At 40.4% G+C, this 14,243-nt stretch overlaps 1 long non-coding RNA gene across 1 annotated transcript; it reads right to left on the reverse strand.

Annotated features, from left to right (window-relative positions):
* Window positions 1-3,901: 3,901 nt before the first annotated feature.
* LOC128314096 (uncharacterized) lies at window positions 3,902-14,229 on the reverse strand. The gene is made up of 3 exons (XR_008295502.1): window positions 13,947-14,229; window positions 12,100-12,241; window positions 3,902-8,802 (listed from the first exon to the last, which is right to left on the reverse strand). It is a non-coding gene; the product is annotated as an uncharacterized LOC128314096 (long non-coding RNA).
* Between the last annotated feature and the right edge of the window lie 14 nt (window positions 14,230-14,243).

A 14,243-nucleotide genomic window follows, 5' to 3' on the forward strand; every position in this document is an offset into this window, starting at 1 on the left:
TAACTACCCTACTGTCCCAAACCAGCAGTCCAAAACTGACCTTCTCTTCCCCAATTTTTCAATTTCACCTGCAGCCTTGCCAATCTTCCAAGATCAGTATCTTGAGTTCACCTTGGTTTTCTCCTTGTTCTCCAAGTCCAAGTTTATCTTATGTTATTGCTTTTTTATAGAAATGTCTTACAATCATCCCTTCCTTCTAGCCCTACTGCCACTTTTTAAATCCAGGCTCTGAACACTTGGGTAATTGCATGGGTCTTTAATTGTTTGTTTGGTTGGTTGGTTGGTTGGTTGGTTCTTAGTCTGTCCAATATGCACAGCTAAAGGCAAAAAATACTAAAATAATCCGGAATGATTCCATCTTCGTCTGGTGTCATCGAACTATTTCAGAAGACTATCCATCAATTCCTTCTTCCTTACCAATCCAAACTTGCCTTCCTTAACTCTTTTCCCTTTGCAGAGTCTCTATATTGTGCAACATAGAACTTCTACTCAGATTGTGATCCTCTACGTGTGATTAAGTCTACTCTTCCTCTGTATCTTTATCTCCCTTTATCCCAACTCAATTCAAAAGCACTCCATCAATAAGTTTTGCTCAAATATCCAACAATGTTTTATTCTTCTTTAAAATAAGAATTCACATAATATAATCTTCCAATTTATTAACTATTATGGTTTGCATGAATGACATTCTCCTTTCTTTACCTTGTATATTTTGTTTCCATTTCTACTTACTTATTCTTTAGGTTCCAATTCAACTATCACTTCCTCTACAAAGTCTTCCCTGACCCTCCCACTCATTGTGTCCCCCAAATATACCTGGCATTTTTAGACATGTAATTGAACAGATGTAAAAATCTTCCAGTTTTTCCATATTTTGAAAAAGAATGACCTCAGTGAAATTAATTGCTTAGTTAGACCCAAAGGATACATCCATAAATTAATAGATAAAGATAATGTTTTTCTAAGCCATTGGTGTTATTAGTAGAAGCAATAAATAGAAATTAATTCTTAGAGTTATTTTCAGTGAAGCTAAAAAACAGCTCATCACGTTGTCTACATTTATCACTGTAGTTTATATAGTAATCACTATTTTTGTTTTTAAAATTTTATCTTTAATTGCAAAAATAACAAACTATACTGTACTGGTGGTGTAGATCATAATACATTTGTGAAAAGAGTGAAACTATGAACTTCAGTTATACCATATCAATATTTGCTCAGCACTGTAACAAATGTGCTATACTAATACTAATACTAATAATAGGGGAAATCGGATGGGGAGATCAGGAGGAATACAGGAACTTTCTACTTCCCACTCAATTTGTCTGTAAACTTAAAACTACTCCAAAAAATCAAATCTATTATTTTTTAAATGACATATTTATTGTAGAAAATGTATAATGTCATGTAAAAAAGCACAAGGAAGAAAATTTAAAACATCTTTAAGCCTACTACTCTATCATTGCCAATATTTGGGTATCCCTTCTTCTATCATTCTATCTATCTATCCATCCATCCATCCATGTGTCTAGCCATTTATCACTGGAAGATACTTTACCCATTATTATTATGTGACTATTCTCTTTTAGTATTTAATCATATATCACAAGCATTTTTCCTGTCATTAAATAATCTCTTACAATAAAATATTTAATAGTCATGTGATATAAACCTCTTCATCTTGAAGCAATATTTCTAAGATTTTCCTGAGCTTTAACTTCTGCAGCCTGATAAACTCATTTCCTGCACTACTTTCTAAACTTGCATTATTGTTTTCTTCTTGGTATTCTTATCTTCATGCTTGATATCCCTCTCTCAGGATGCTTGGAAGTGAGTTATTTTAGGGGCACCTGGGTGACTCTGTTGGTTAAGCCTAGACTCTTGATCTCGGCTCAGGCAATGATCTCACGGTTTTGTGAATTGAAACCCCACATCCAGCTCTGTGCTGACAGTGAGGAACCTGCCTGGGATTCTCTTTCCTCTCTTTCTGACCCTCCCCAACACATGCTCACTCTCTCTCTCTCTCTCTCAAAAATACATAAATAAATATTACAATTTTTTTGAAGTGAGTTGTTTATACTACTGATTTTCCATTTAACAGAACCATTTTTTTTGTACTAACATTTCTTCGCTAAAAACACATCAGCTTATTAGATAAGGGTAGTTTTAGATATCATTAAGTGGCATGCATACTCTCGTACAGCACATTGATGATGAATTCAAACAAATCCAAGATCATCTTCTACCGGATGCATAATTCTTATAATGTATGATCCTGGATTACTGTTTGGTTTTATTTAATACAGAAACTTGGAGATGAGGGGCTGAGTAGAAGTAGCACCGTACAGAGCCTCTCTGTATTAGAACAACATGCAGAATTTCTGAATTAGCGCACATGGCTTGAAGTAGTCCCAGTGATGGGCCAAAAATGTCCTCTGCTACTGGCTTACATTGTTAGTGAGAAGCCAGCATTTTCACCTGCATGTAATGTCCCTTTCCTCTAGCTGCTTTTAATATTTTCTCTTTTTTATAGATTTTTGGCCATTTGATGAAAAGGTATGTTTTGATATGATTTTTGTGTTTATCTTTCTTCACATTCCTCCAGTTTCATTGGGTTACATTTTTCATACAATTTGGAAAATATTTGACCACTATTGCTTGAAATAACTCTATGTTCCAATCAATACCTTTCCCTCTGATAATTGAATTATATATATACTGATTGTTTATCTGTCTACAGCTTTCTGAGGCTCTGTCCACTCTTTTCAGCCCTTTCTCTCTGTGCTTCAGTTTTTATGGATCCTGTGTCCTGTCTTCAAGTTGTTTTTTGTTTGTTTCTGCAGTGTTAAACCTATCTTGTGATTATTTCGTTTTGTATGTTGATTCTTTTGGATCTAGAGTTTCTATTTGATTCTCTTTGTTTAAAGACTCCATTTTTCTGTTGAGATTCTCTGTTCTCTCAAAGTGTCATGTTTTTCTTTTAATCCTTGAATATACTTATAACAATGGTTCTAAAGTCTTGTCAACTAATTTCATCGTCACACTTATTTCTTGTTCTTTTGACATTGGCTGATTTTTCCCTCTGGCTGTATAATTGGAATTGGCATGTTTGGTGGCAAAACTCTCACACTGGGCCGTTGGTCTCTGGACCATCTTAGAGCGATCATACTGGGAAGCCCAGTGGAAACCTCTGGAATGTCCCTCTACCTCCATTAAAAAAAAGGCATTCAAAACAAGTTTCACACCCATCTGTGGAGTAAATGACAGAAATTAGTGCCATCCTTAAGTATCTAAAGGCTCACAGGCCTCACAACAAGAGTTATGTTCAATCATAAGCTATAACTTCTGCTTTGGTACTTTGAGCAAAAATAAAATACATTAAGATTGAAAAGAGGAGCATAATTGCAGCAAATATTAAAGTAGAAGAAAAAACTGGTGTGCCTGGGTGGCTCAGTTGGTTAAGCATCTGACTCTTGATTTCAGTTCAGATCATGATCTCATAGGCTCCGTGCTGAGTGTAGAGCCTGCTTGGAATTCTCTCTCTCTCCTTCTGTCTCTGCCCCTCTCCCACTCAGGTTTGCTCACTCTGTCTTTCTCTTTCAAAATAAATAAATAAACACTTAAAAGAAAAGAAAATATAAGAAAAGACATTATGAAGGGGTGCCTGGGTGGCTCAGTCAGTTAAGCATCTGACTTTGGTTCAGGTCATGATCTCACAGTTATGAGTTTGAGCCCCACACTGGGTTCTGAACTGACTTGCAGAAACTGCTTGGGATTCTCTCTCTCTCCCTCTCTCTCTGCCCCTCCCCCACTGGTGTGCACGCGCTCTCTCTCTCAATAAATAAATAAACTTAAGAAAAGACTTTAAAAAAAAGAAAAAAGATAAAACATTATGAATAATGTTACATCCACATGTTTAAAACCTAAATGATGTGGACAAATTTCTAGTAAAATGCAACTTACCAAAACTAAAGACTAAGAAGAAATAAAAAATCGGAATGATCATATAATCATTATCATAACTGGATCAGTAATTAAAAGATTTCTCAAAATGTAAAATCAGCTCAGAAATTTCCATATGTGAATGAAACATTCAAGGAACATGTTCTAATTTTAAACAAACTTTCCTAACACTAAAAAAAGAGGAAATTATCCCCAACTAATTAATAAACCTAAATGAAACTTGCTAATAAAATGAGACAATGACAATATGAACAAGGAAAATTATAGGCCGTTCTCACAATGGGAAAACCCTAAATAAAATACTAGCAGTCCAAAGTGAATTGAGTATACAAAATACAAGAATGTAAGAATTGTTTAACATCAGAAAAATCTATTAATATAGATTTACCTCATTGTGGTATAATAAAAAATATATTTGGTCTTTGTCTCATGTTCTTGGCACAAAGCTCTTAAAATCCTTGGCGTTTCCTGAGGGAAAGGAGTGTCTGTTGTTACTCATAACGAACCCCTTTCTACCAAACCTTCAGGATAAAAGCTGATCACCAGAAAGACCAAGCGTAGGATTAGAGGTTTGGAAGTTTCAGTCCCAGCCCTTGACATTTGAGGAGGGGAAGGCAGGGGGATTGGAGATGGTTCAATCACAATGTTCCATGAGTGAATCAATCATGCCTACCTACTGAAACCTGGATAAAACATTCTTAAACAGCGAGGCCTGGGCAGCAACCAGGTGGGTGACAATATCAGAGTGCTGGGATGGTGGTGTGTCAGGAAAGCACATGTAAGTTCTGTGCCTGCCCTGCTCCGCGTCCTATTACCTTGTCGCATGCATTTTTTCCATTTGGCTATTCCCGAGTCGTGTCCTTTATCATAAAACGGTGATCATAATTATAGAGCTTTCCTGAGTTCTATGAATCATTCCATCAAATGATCAAACCTGGGAGGGGGGTGGTCATGGGAAGTCTTATATTTATAGCCAGTTGGCCAGTCTTATGGGGACCCCAGCAACTTGTGACCAGGACCTGAAGTGAGAGGACAGTCTTGTGGCACTGAGCCCTTAACCTATGGGGTCTGTGCTAATTCAGGGTAGTTAGTGGCAGGATTAAATTGAATTGTAGGACACCTAGTTGGTATCAGAGAGGAAATTGTTATTGGAAAGAGACCATACAGATTAACAAATTAAAGGGAGAAAAATCTTATGATTTCCTCAGAAAATATAGTAACAAAATAGGTGGCAGATCCTTTAGGCCTGTCTGCCTGGATCCCACACCAGTGCACAACTGTGTGCCACAAATGGGTTACAGGTGAACCAAGGTTGTAAAGTCTTGTGAAGCCCAGAGCCCTTAAGCTCATTGCTTCTCCAACTTCAAACAGATTCATACACTTTTTCCTACCGTCATGTATGAATAATATAATTTTCTACTTGTGCCATCGTGTTAAAAAGTACAGATTTTTTAAAACAGAAGAGCACCACTTAGATGGGTAACTCTTATCCTATTGTTTCACCAGTGGATTAAATCCATTGGTTTCATTTGAGGAGAGCTTCTCTATTAAACAATGTTTAAATGAGTAACTACTAGGAATTTGCTCTTTTCTTCCCTCCATGCCTGAACAAATGTGACACAAGGATCATGGGTAAGAGTGCACTTTGCAAATGCAAGTTTCCCTCAGTTGGGCTGAATCAAGGCCAAGAAGAAGGGCGCAGAGTCTTAGCAAGCCTATTTAACCACTTACCCATAATACCCTCCAATGTAATTGCTGTCAGTAATCATGCTGATGTATGTTTTTTAAAGATTTATTTATTTTTGAGAGAGACGGTGCAAGTGGGGAAGGGGCAGAGAGAAGGGGGGACAGAGGATCTGAAGCAGGCTCTGTGCTGACAGCAGTGAGGCTGATGTGGGGCTTGAACTCATGAACCATGAGATCATGACCTGAGCCAAAGTCAGGTGTTCATCCAACTGAGCCACCCAGGGCCCCCCACACTGATACTTTTTATCTCCATTGATCTGACTGGCTCACTGGGAATGTAAGTAAGAAAGAGCTATTTTATTTATTAACCTCTTAATATGCCAATGCATAGAATTTCAAAAATGAGGGGTTATTCTGGATCAAGGTCAATAGATGAGCCAAAATTGAACCCAGGTTCACCAATGATTTGCAAATTTTTCATGTACTGCCAAAGTTTTAATTGGCTCCTCTCCTGTTTTTATTCTCTTCAAATTGCCACTGAAAAATCTCCTTGAAAACTCTTCCACTGACCAACCACACTTGAAGCCTCGTGCCCGCCTCTATTTCCACCCCATAAGAACCGTCACCAGTGTCAGATGGGCCTGTTAGAGCAAAGCTTGTTGCTCTCCCCTCTCCAGCCCCACTTTGTTCTTACACTGTCTGTGGGGAATCTTCCTCCATTAAAGGACTTCAGTAACTCTGCTCCACAAACTGAAGTCATGCTTGGTGAGTTTCCAGCCTCATTTTTTTTTTTCTGTTTTTCAATCGTCACTAGCCAGCAGACCCTTTCTAGAAATCAACACATCATGACTCTATTCTGGAGCATGTACCTTCCAGGTGACCCTCATGTGCAACAAACTTTGAGAATTGCAAGCTTATTTCAATAATGTGGCACCAAGCAAGCTATTCTCTTTCTATTCCCTTTTGGAGGTATTTATTTAGTGTCTCCCTCTCAGTCAAGGCCATCTTCCATCTGCCACCTGACGGGGAGAATTGCCACTGGTCATATTTCTGCCAAGGCTTTGTGCCATCACACCTTCCCACTGCAACACACACACAGGCTCCCTCACGTTACACCCCTACTAGTACCCAGTGTAGTCACTGTTGCCACACTCACAGATACAAGATGCCTTTATGTTAAGAGATGGTCAGAATGTTCTTTTGCCACAAACCCATTATCTCTGTAGGCTGGCTTTTTGGATTTCAAGTAATAATCTTACACAGAGTGTACTTACACAGAGCATGGTACCTAGCCAAAGATATCCAGAAGGTTTGCTCAAAAACATTTCTTGTTGGGTCAGCCTTTATGAAATCCTCCCTGGGAGCTGATATTTTGGGAACAAAATATTACTGGTAAAGAGAAGCATGTGAAGTTTCCAAAGGCAAAAGCGTATGTAACCAATGAAAGGATAAAATTTCAAGGCCTGTACAGTAAAGCAGGTGTTAGATGATTTACTGGAAAATTCTTCCAAAACATAACAGAGGCTTCCTACTCCAAAGGAAATATTTTCTTTCAAGTCCATAATATTAAAGTTCAATATGTTATGTACTCAAAAGACCTCTCTAATAAAATCTGAGATTTTTCACAAAAACCTCCACCTTAGAGATTTGTTTCTTGTTCCATCCCTCTGAACAGCCAGAGCATCACTGGTGTGAGATTCATGATGTGTGTTCTGAACTCCAGACTCATTCCTTCTGTACAGTTTCCAGTATCAATAACAGAATCTGGGACTTCACTTCTCAAACATACAAGTGACTCATCCTAAACTAGGCAAATCAGACAACCTCTCACTTTCAATTAGAGATATTATCTCAGATCTGCCGGCAGGCTCTGAGTGATTTGCAAGGCAGTGAGGACAATTGCGAAGCAATACTTACAGAAGCAAGAGGGGTGTCAGAAATGGAGAGAAAATAGACCGTTTCCAGTATCTGCCTTAGCTTTCTACATAGATGACCAGGACAGAGAAGGCCGTTCCCAGATGCTCTAGTGCCTGAGTGTTTTGGCCAAGTCCTGGTGGAAAGAATGAAGGCAACTCCAAGGTGTGCAACACGTTGCACTGTCACTGCTCCACAGGCTAGAGAGGTGACCTATGGGGGCATCCGTGCAATTGAACAGGCCAAAAAGCCCCAAACCAACCCTTCCCATTTAACCTCATCCTTGGCTTTGCTGACCTACAAGACAATTGACTAGGAGGGGCGCCTGGGTGGCTCAGTCAGTTAAGCATCCAACTTCGGCTCACGTCATCATTTTGCAGTTTGTGAGTTTGAGCCCCACCTCAGACTCTGTGCTGACATCTCAGATTCTGTGTCTCCCTCTCTCTCTCTCTGCCCCTCCCCTGCCCGCACTCTGTCCCTCTCTCTCTCAAAAATAAATAAACATTAGGGGCGCCTGGGTGGCTCAGTCGGTTAAGCGTCTGACTTCAGCTAAGGTCATGATCTCGCGGTCCGTGAGTTCGAGCCCCGTGTCAGGCTCTGGGCTGATGGCTCAGAGCCTGGAGCCTGTTTCCGATTCTGTGTCTCCCTCTCTCTCTGCCCCTCCCCCGTTCATGCTGTGTCTCTCTCTGTCTCAAAAATAAATAAACGTTAAAAAAAAAATTAAAAAAAAAAATAAACATTAAAAAAATTTTAAAGACAATTTATAGGAGTTATCAGAAAAGTATTGGACTCTGTGTAATGTTATATGTACACGTTAACCATCCTCTGGCTCAAATGACGAGGACCCCACCTGTACAAAGGGCACTACTGAGCTTACTGAGGGGTAATTACTCCTGAGACTTTGATCCACACAGGAAAAACAAAAAACCACAGTGGAGAAAAGAGACACCGTGATGCAAGTCAAAGGCAAAGCAAGACGTGTCCTGCCACTTGCATCATTTGCTGTTTTGAACAGGCCAACCGATTCCTGCCCACCTGTCCTTCAGTGTGCCAGAGTGTGGGGCAGGCCACAGTAGCAAGAGAAGTTCTCTTCCGAAGTCAGCTCTTCATCTGATTGCTGATTAATGGTGAAGTGGCTGCTCTTAGCTTTGTTGGGATGTTCAGACAGTAAGACGGGACACATGGCTTCAATACGCACGTCCATATGATGGAAACTCCAGGCTGAACAATCCTCCTTTTCTGAAGAAATGAACATGAACGTGGTTCAATAGCAACAGGGACATTGATACAGGAATGGGTTGTTCACTAACTATGACATATGAGCTAAAGGTCCAGAGTCGGATCCTGACAGGAGCTGGTACTGTGGGGATGGGAGGCCTGAGCTTGCTGAGCACAGACTCTGGCTCCGCCCCCGGAGCCTGCTTGGCAGTGAAGGTTTGACTCAGCTCTGCTCTGCTACAGGAAGATAAATGAGGTATCATGTGCTTTACTGTTGGTGACATAGGTTATGTGGGGGGAAATTGTAGAAAGTAACTTCAAAAAAATTATTCAGTGAATATGAAAGGTCCCTATCTGAAATAGTGCATATTTGGTCCATGATGAGAAATTTTCCTTCCTTAGGAAAATAATACTGTCTTCCAAGTTACTAGAACTGTTTACTACATGGACCCTTTGAGTTGCATTGACAAGGAGGGAGTCAAACACTGCTTCCAATGACACTGTTCAATTGGGTGACAGCATGCCCCCTGACTTATATGCACTACCACACTAGTCCCAGCCAAAGAGTAACTCTAAACTCTGCTTTGGATCAAAGCAATGAATGGGCCAGGGTCCTATTTGTTCCAAGTGGCGGGAGATACCTTGAGATCAGTTATAGGGTTGTTTCGTAGGTTTTAGCTTCCATGCTACTTTCTAGGGTGTGTGTGCCCCCTTGGTTCCTTCTCTTCTCTCTTTGCTAATAGACCCCATCTCTCATTCAGGGATCAGGCAGCAATGTGCTCACAGCAGTTAGGCTGAGGCCCAAGCATGAGTCATGATGGGCCATTCCTCTTGGCCAGTGACTAGCGCAGGGATCAAACCAAAAGAGAAACACTGCTTAGGGGCTTTGGAAAGAGGCTTTCCTCCCTAATAAAAGGAAACTTGACATGACTGAGCAGCTGAATTAACCCACCCTGCAATCCTAACTCTGGGCTTCTTTTTGGGGAGAGAATAAACTCTTAATTGTTTAACCCCCATGGATATGGGGAAAATTGCAACTAAAATCATCCTAACTGGTCCTCAGTGGTAAGAACTTGAATTTATTTTCTATTTCTGGAAGAGAAACCACATCACAGGCTCCTACATAAGCCGAAAAAATAAGCACTCATAGTAAGCTGCGTGAATTGACACAAATGAAGTCGAATTTGCTCATCTATAAAATGGGTACATAAGTAGCAACAATTACAGAGGTTTATGATGATTAATTTCTTTAGCGCAGATAAAGTTCTTAAAATAGTACATAGAATAACGGCTCACTTTAAATGTCAAATGTCATTATTACGGAGATGAAGCAAGAAGGATTGATCATTCTGGGCTAAATTAGGGCTACTGATTAGGAATTAAGATACAATCACTTGCAAAGAGGAAGATTTTGGCTGAGACTCAGAAAATAAAGGAGACAATAATGGCAGTTTAACAATGTCTTCATCATGCTGTTCCCTCCACAGGTACATACGGTGATCTGGCTGTGATGGCCACTCTCCCGGGTTGGCTCAGTTTACCTGATGTGGTAGGCTGAATAATGACCCTCTCCCCAACGATGTTAATGTCGTCATCCCCAGAACCTGTGACTATGCTACCTTACAAGGCACAATGAACTTTGTAGATGTGATTAAGATAGGGGTCTTAGATTTCTATCTTATGAGGGGATGGGGAGATTATCCTGGACTATCCAGTGAGGTCTAGTGTCCCTATAAGAAGGCAGAAGGACAGCCAAGTCAGTAGCGGGAGATGTGCTCTTGGAAGCAAGAGACTCCAGTGATGGGAAGACGGGGCCATGGCCAAGGAATGTAGGACGTCCTGGAAGCCAAAGAAGGCAAGGAAACTACTTCTCTCCTAAACCTCCAGAAGGAACTCGGCCCTGCCAACAGCTTGAATTTGGACTTCTGACCTCTAGAGCTGTAAGAGAATAAATTTGTGTTGTTGAAATCCAAAGTTTGTGGAAATGTGTTATACCAGCAATAAGAAACTAGTATTTCTGCCGAGCCACGTAAGACATGTACCTCATGTCTTACATGTATGTTCCTCTGTGTTACTTTGGATGTTTTTTGCTGCAAGTAACAGAAGCCTCAACTGAAACTGGCTTAAACAGTTAAGAGATCTAAGATCTCACATATTAAAACAGAGTAATAGAGGGGTGCCTGGGTGATTCAGTTTGCTAAGCATTGACTCTTGATATCAACTTGGGTTGTGATCTTATGATTATGAGGTCAAACCCCGTGTTGGGCTCTGCACCGAGGGTGGAACCTGCTTGGGATTCTCTCTCCCTCTCCCCCACTCACTCTCTCTCTCTCAAAATAAATGAACATTTAAAAAATTTTAAAAATAATTCAAAAAACACAGAGTGACAGAGTGAAGGTATTATAGGTTGGTTAATTTAGCAGCTCAATGACATCATCAGGGATCCATGTTCTTTTCCAAATTCCTGCTCCCCCATTCTCAGCATGAAGGTTTATCTCTTCAGATTAATCCACTCATGGTCAAAGGGTTGCTGTGGTTCTAATCCCTACACCCTTACACATTAATGTCCAAAGGTTGAAAGATGAAATCATTTCCTTCATGCATCCCTTTTTAAGTTCCAGGAACATTCTCCCAGAAGTCCCCTAGTAGACCTTGTCTCGTGTTAAAAGAGGACTTCAACTACCTCCATTTTGACCTCAGCCTGTACTTTCTAACTGATTAAGTTCCTCTTTCCAGCTTATCTCTTAACTCAGGCAAAAGACCCTGCAGGCAAATCATGCTGTGACAGGAACCCTCAAGTACTAAGGACTGCTCTGACATTGGCAACACCCCACATGATTGACCCCAAGACAATGATCAGCCTAACCTTTACCATCCACCTGCATGTACCCACTGACCTTTGTCCCATGTTTTCCGTATATAAACCTGGAAGCATTTTCAGCACATTAGAGACTGTCTTTGATATGCTAGTCCTCTGTCTTCTCAGTGTTGGCCTCACTGAAATAAATTCCCTCTTGTTTCACCACCACTCCACATCATACCTTTGGTGTCTGTCAGCAGCGAGTGGCCGACCCTGATCTGTTTGGGACCCCCAGAACCAGGCGCTCTTGCACCCCTGTGCCCTGGTTACAGTGTGGCATTAGCAAGAATGGAATGATTCACCTGTTTCTAAGCCACTCACCAGGGTGGGGAATGGAATCAAGATTCACCTCCTGGGACAACGGAAGAGCTGGCCCCTCCTGAGGACTTGGCAGCCCACTTTCCAGGTTGCATTAGGAAGAGGAGGGATGGTAGACGGTGTGTGGAGCATACACATACCTCCGACATTCTCTCCTCAAGGATCCTTATGAGCAGACAACTCCATCAGACAGAAAAATCTTCCAAAATAGAGGAGGCTGTCCTTTTAGCAAAATGCACACATGTCTGTAGCTTGCACTGTTTTTGCTCAAAATCTTCTGACCTGGAAGTACATTCATTTATTTAATATTTTTCTTTGCTTAGCACAGCCCTCAAATTAATGTTTACTAAACCAAGGGTCAATAATGGTTATTTTGTGCCTCCAGTCGGTATTATTTTCTTAATTGATTCTCAGTAGTTGGACAGGTGTTTAGAGTCTACTGGAGATTTCATTAGCATAAATATTTGTATGAGAGTGAATAAAAATGAAAATATTAATTCTTATATAACATTTTCTCTGGGCCCATCATTATACAAAGGATTTTGCCTAGCTCATTTAACCTTAGCTACATGAAGCAGTACTGTTTCCTTGTGTTATTTTATTTTCAAAGTAAGCTCTATGTCCACCATGGGGCTTGAACTTGTGATCCCAAGATTAAGAGCCTCATGCTCTACCAACTAAGCCAGCCAGATGCCCCTGAAGTGGTGCTGTGTTGTTTTTTTTTTAAGTTTATTCACTTATGATTTCTGAGAGAGAGAGAGTACAAGCAGGGGAGGGGCAGAGAGAGAGAGAGAGGGAGACACAGAATCTGAAGCAGGATCCAGGCTCCAAGTCGTCAGCGCAGAGCCCTATGTGGGGCTCCAACTCATGAACCGTGAGATCATGACCTGAGCTGAAGTCAGAGGCTTAACCAACTGAGCCACCCAGGTGCCCCATTTTTAATCCTCATTTTATAGATGGGGAAATTTAGGCACAGAAAGGAAAGCCATTGATAGTCCATATGTTCCTCCTTGGAAAAGTTAGGCAATGGTAACTCTCACGATATTTTAAAAGGAAGTAAAAACAATTCAGTAAAAATGGCCTGATACATGACATAAACTGCAGGATGATTTTATACCTTTATTTCCAAAAAACTCTTTTTCCTGTAAAATTAAATACAAGCAGCACTCAAACCTAAACTGAGGGTGGATGAAAACATAGCACAAAAATGAAAAGTGTGTCTGTGGGAAAGATACCAGTAGAAAAAAGATAAACTCTATAAATTGTGATCTAACACTCATGAACGAGACAAAAAACTTGAGGTTGATTTGGAGTCAAGATCCTTTGGCTTTACCTAGCTGGAGACCAATATTTTTAATGTCTTTTGTATGTTTGTAGAATGACTTTGACCCTTCTCTGAACTAACATCTTCTTTTTTTTTTTTTTTTCAAGTTTTATTTATTTTTGGGACAGAGAGAGACAGAGCATGAACGGGGGAGGGGCAGAGAGAGAGGGAGACACAGAATCGGAAACAGGCTCCAGGCTCTGAGCCATCAGCCCAGAGCCTGACGCGGGGCTCGAACTCACGGACCACGAGATCGTGACCTGGCTGAAGTCGGACGCTTAACCGACTGTGCCACCCAGGCGCCCCTAACATCTTCTTTTAAAATGTGTATGGAGTATTGTGCTACAACCCATCTGGGCCAAAAAAGCTTCTATTATGCTTTGGCCACCGGGCTTTTCTAACCACTGTTTATCCACTTTATTGTTATTGAGTTTAGATGTAATGAAACCAAATGATTTTTATCAGTTCTTGCATACAGACAGAGACAATAATAAACATCATATTGAATTCATTATGATTTCCTCCAGGAGAGAAAATGACACCCATAAATGCTGGCACCATTGTGTTTATATTGGTTGGCACTGCAATGGAGACTGAGATGCTTTTTAAATAATCTACAGAAGAGTTGGAATTCCAATGCCAAGGAAACAAAAATTCCCTCACCTGAATCCTATTAAAGCTGACAAGGGTTTCAGTGAAGTTAGTTATTTAAAGACAAGACGTTATAGATTTCATTATGCCAAATAAACCAAAGAATGACTTCAAGAACACAACAACCTGAAATACATAAAGGGAAAAGGAGGCTAATTTATGGCAAATGCAAAGCATAAAACACAAGAATTCCCAAAACAAAACAATTTGCATGTGGCAGCATGTTGGCTTAATTCTAGCTCTACTCAAACAGAACAGATGTCCAGGAAGAAAAATTAAAAATGTTGCCAATTTATCTGAATGATTCCA

Source organism: Acinonyx jubatus, chromosome C1 (assembly GCF_027475565.1).
Source record: "Acinonyx jubatus isolate Ajub_Pintada_27869175 chromosome C1, VMU_Ajub_asm_v1.0, whole genome shotgun sequence".
Lineage (NCBI taxonomy): Eukaryota > Metazoa > Chordata > Mammalia > Carnivora > Felidae > Acinonyx > Acinonyx jubatus.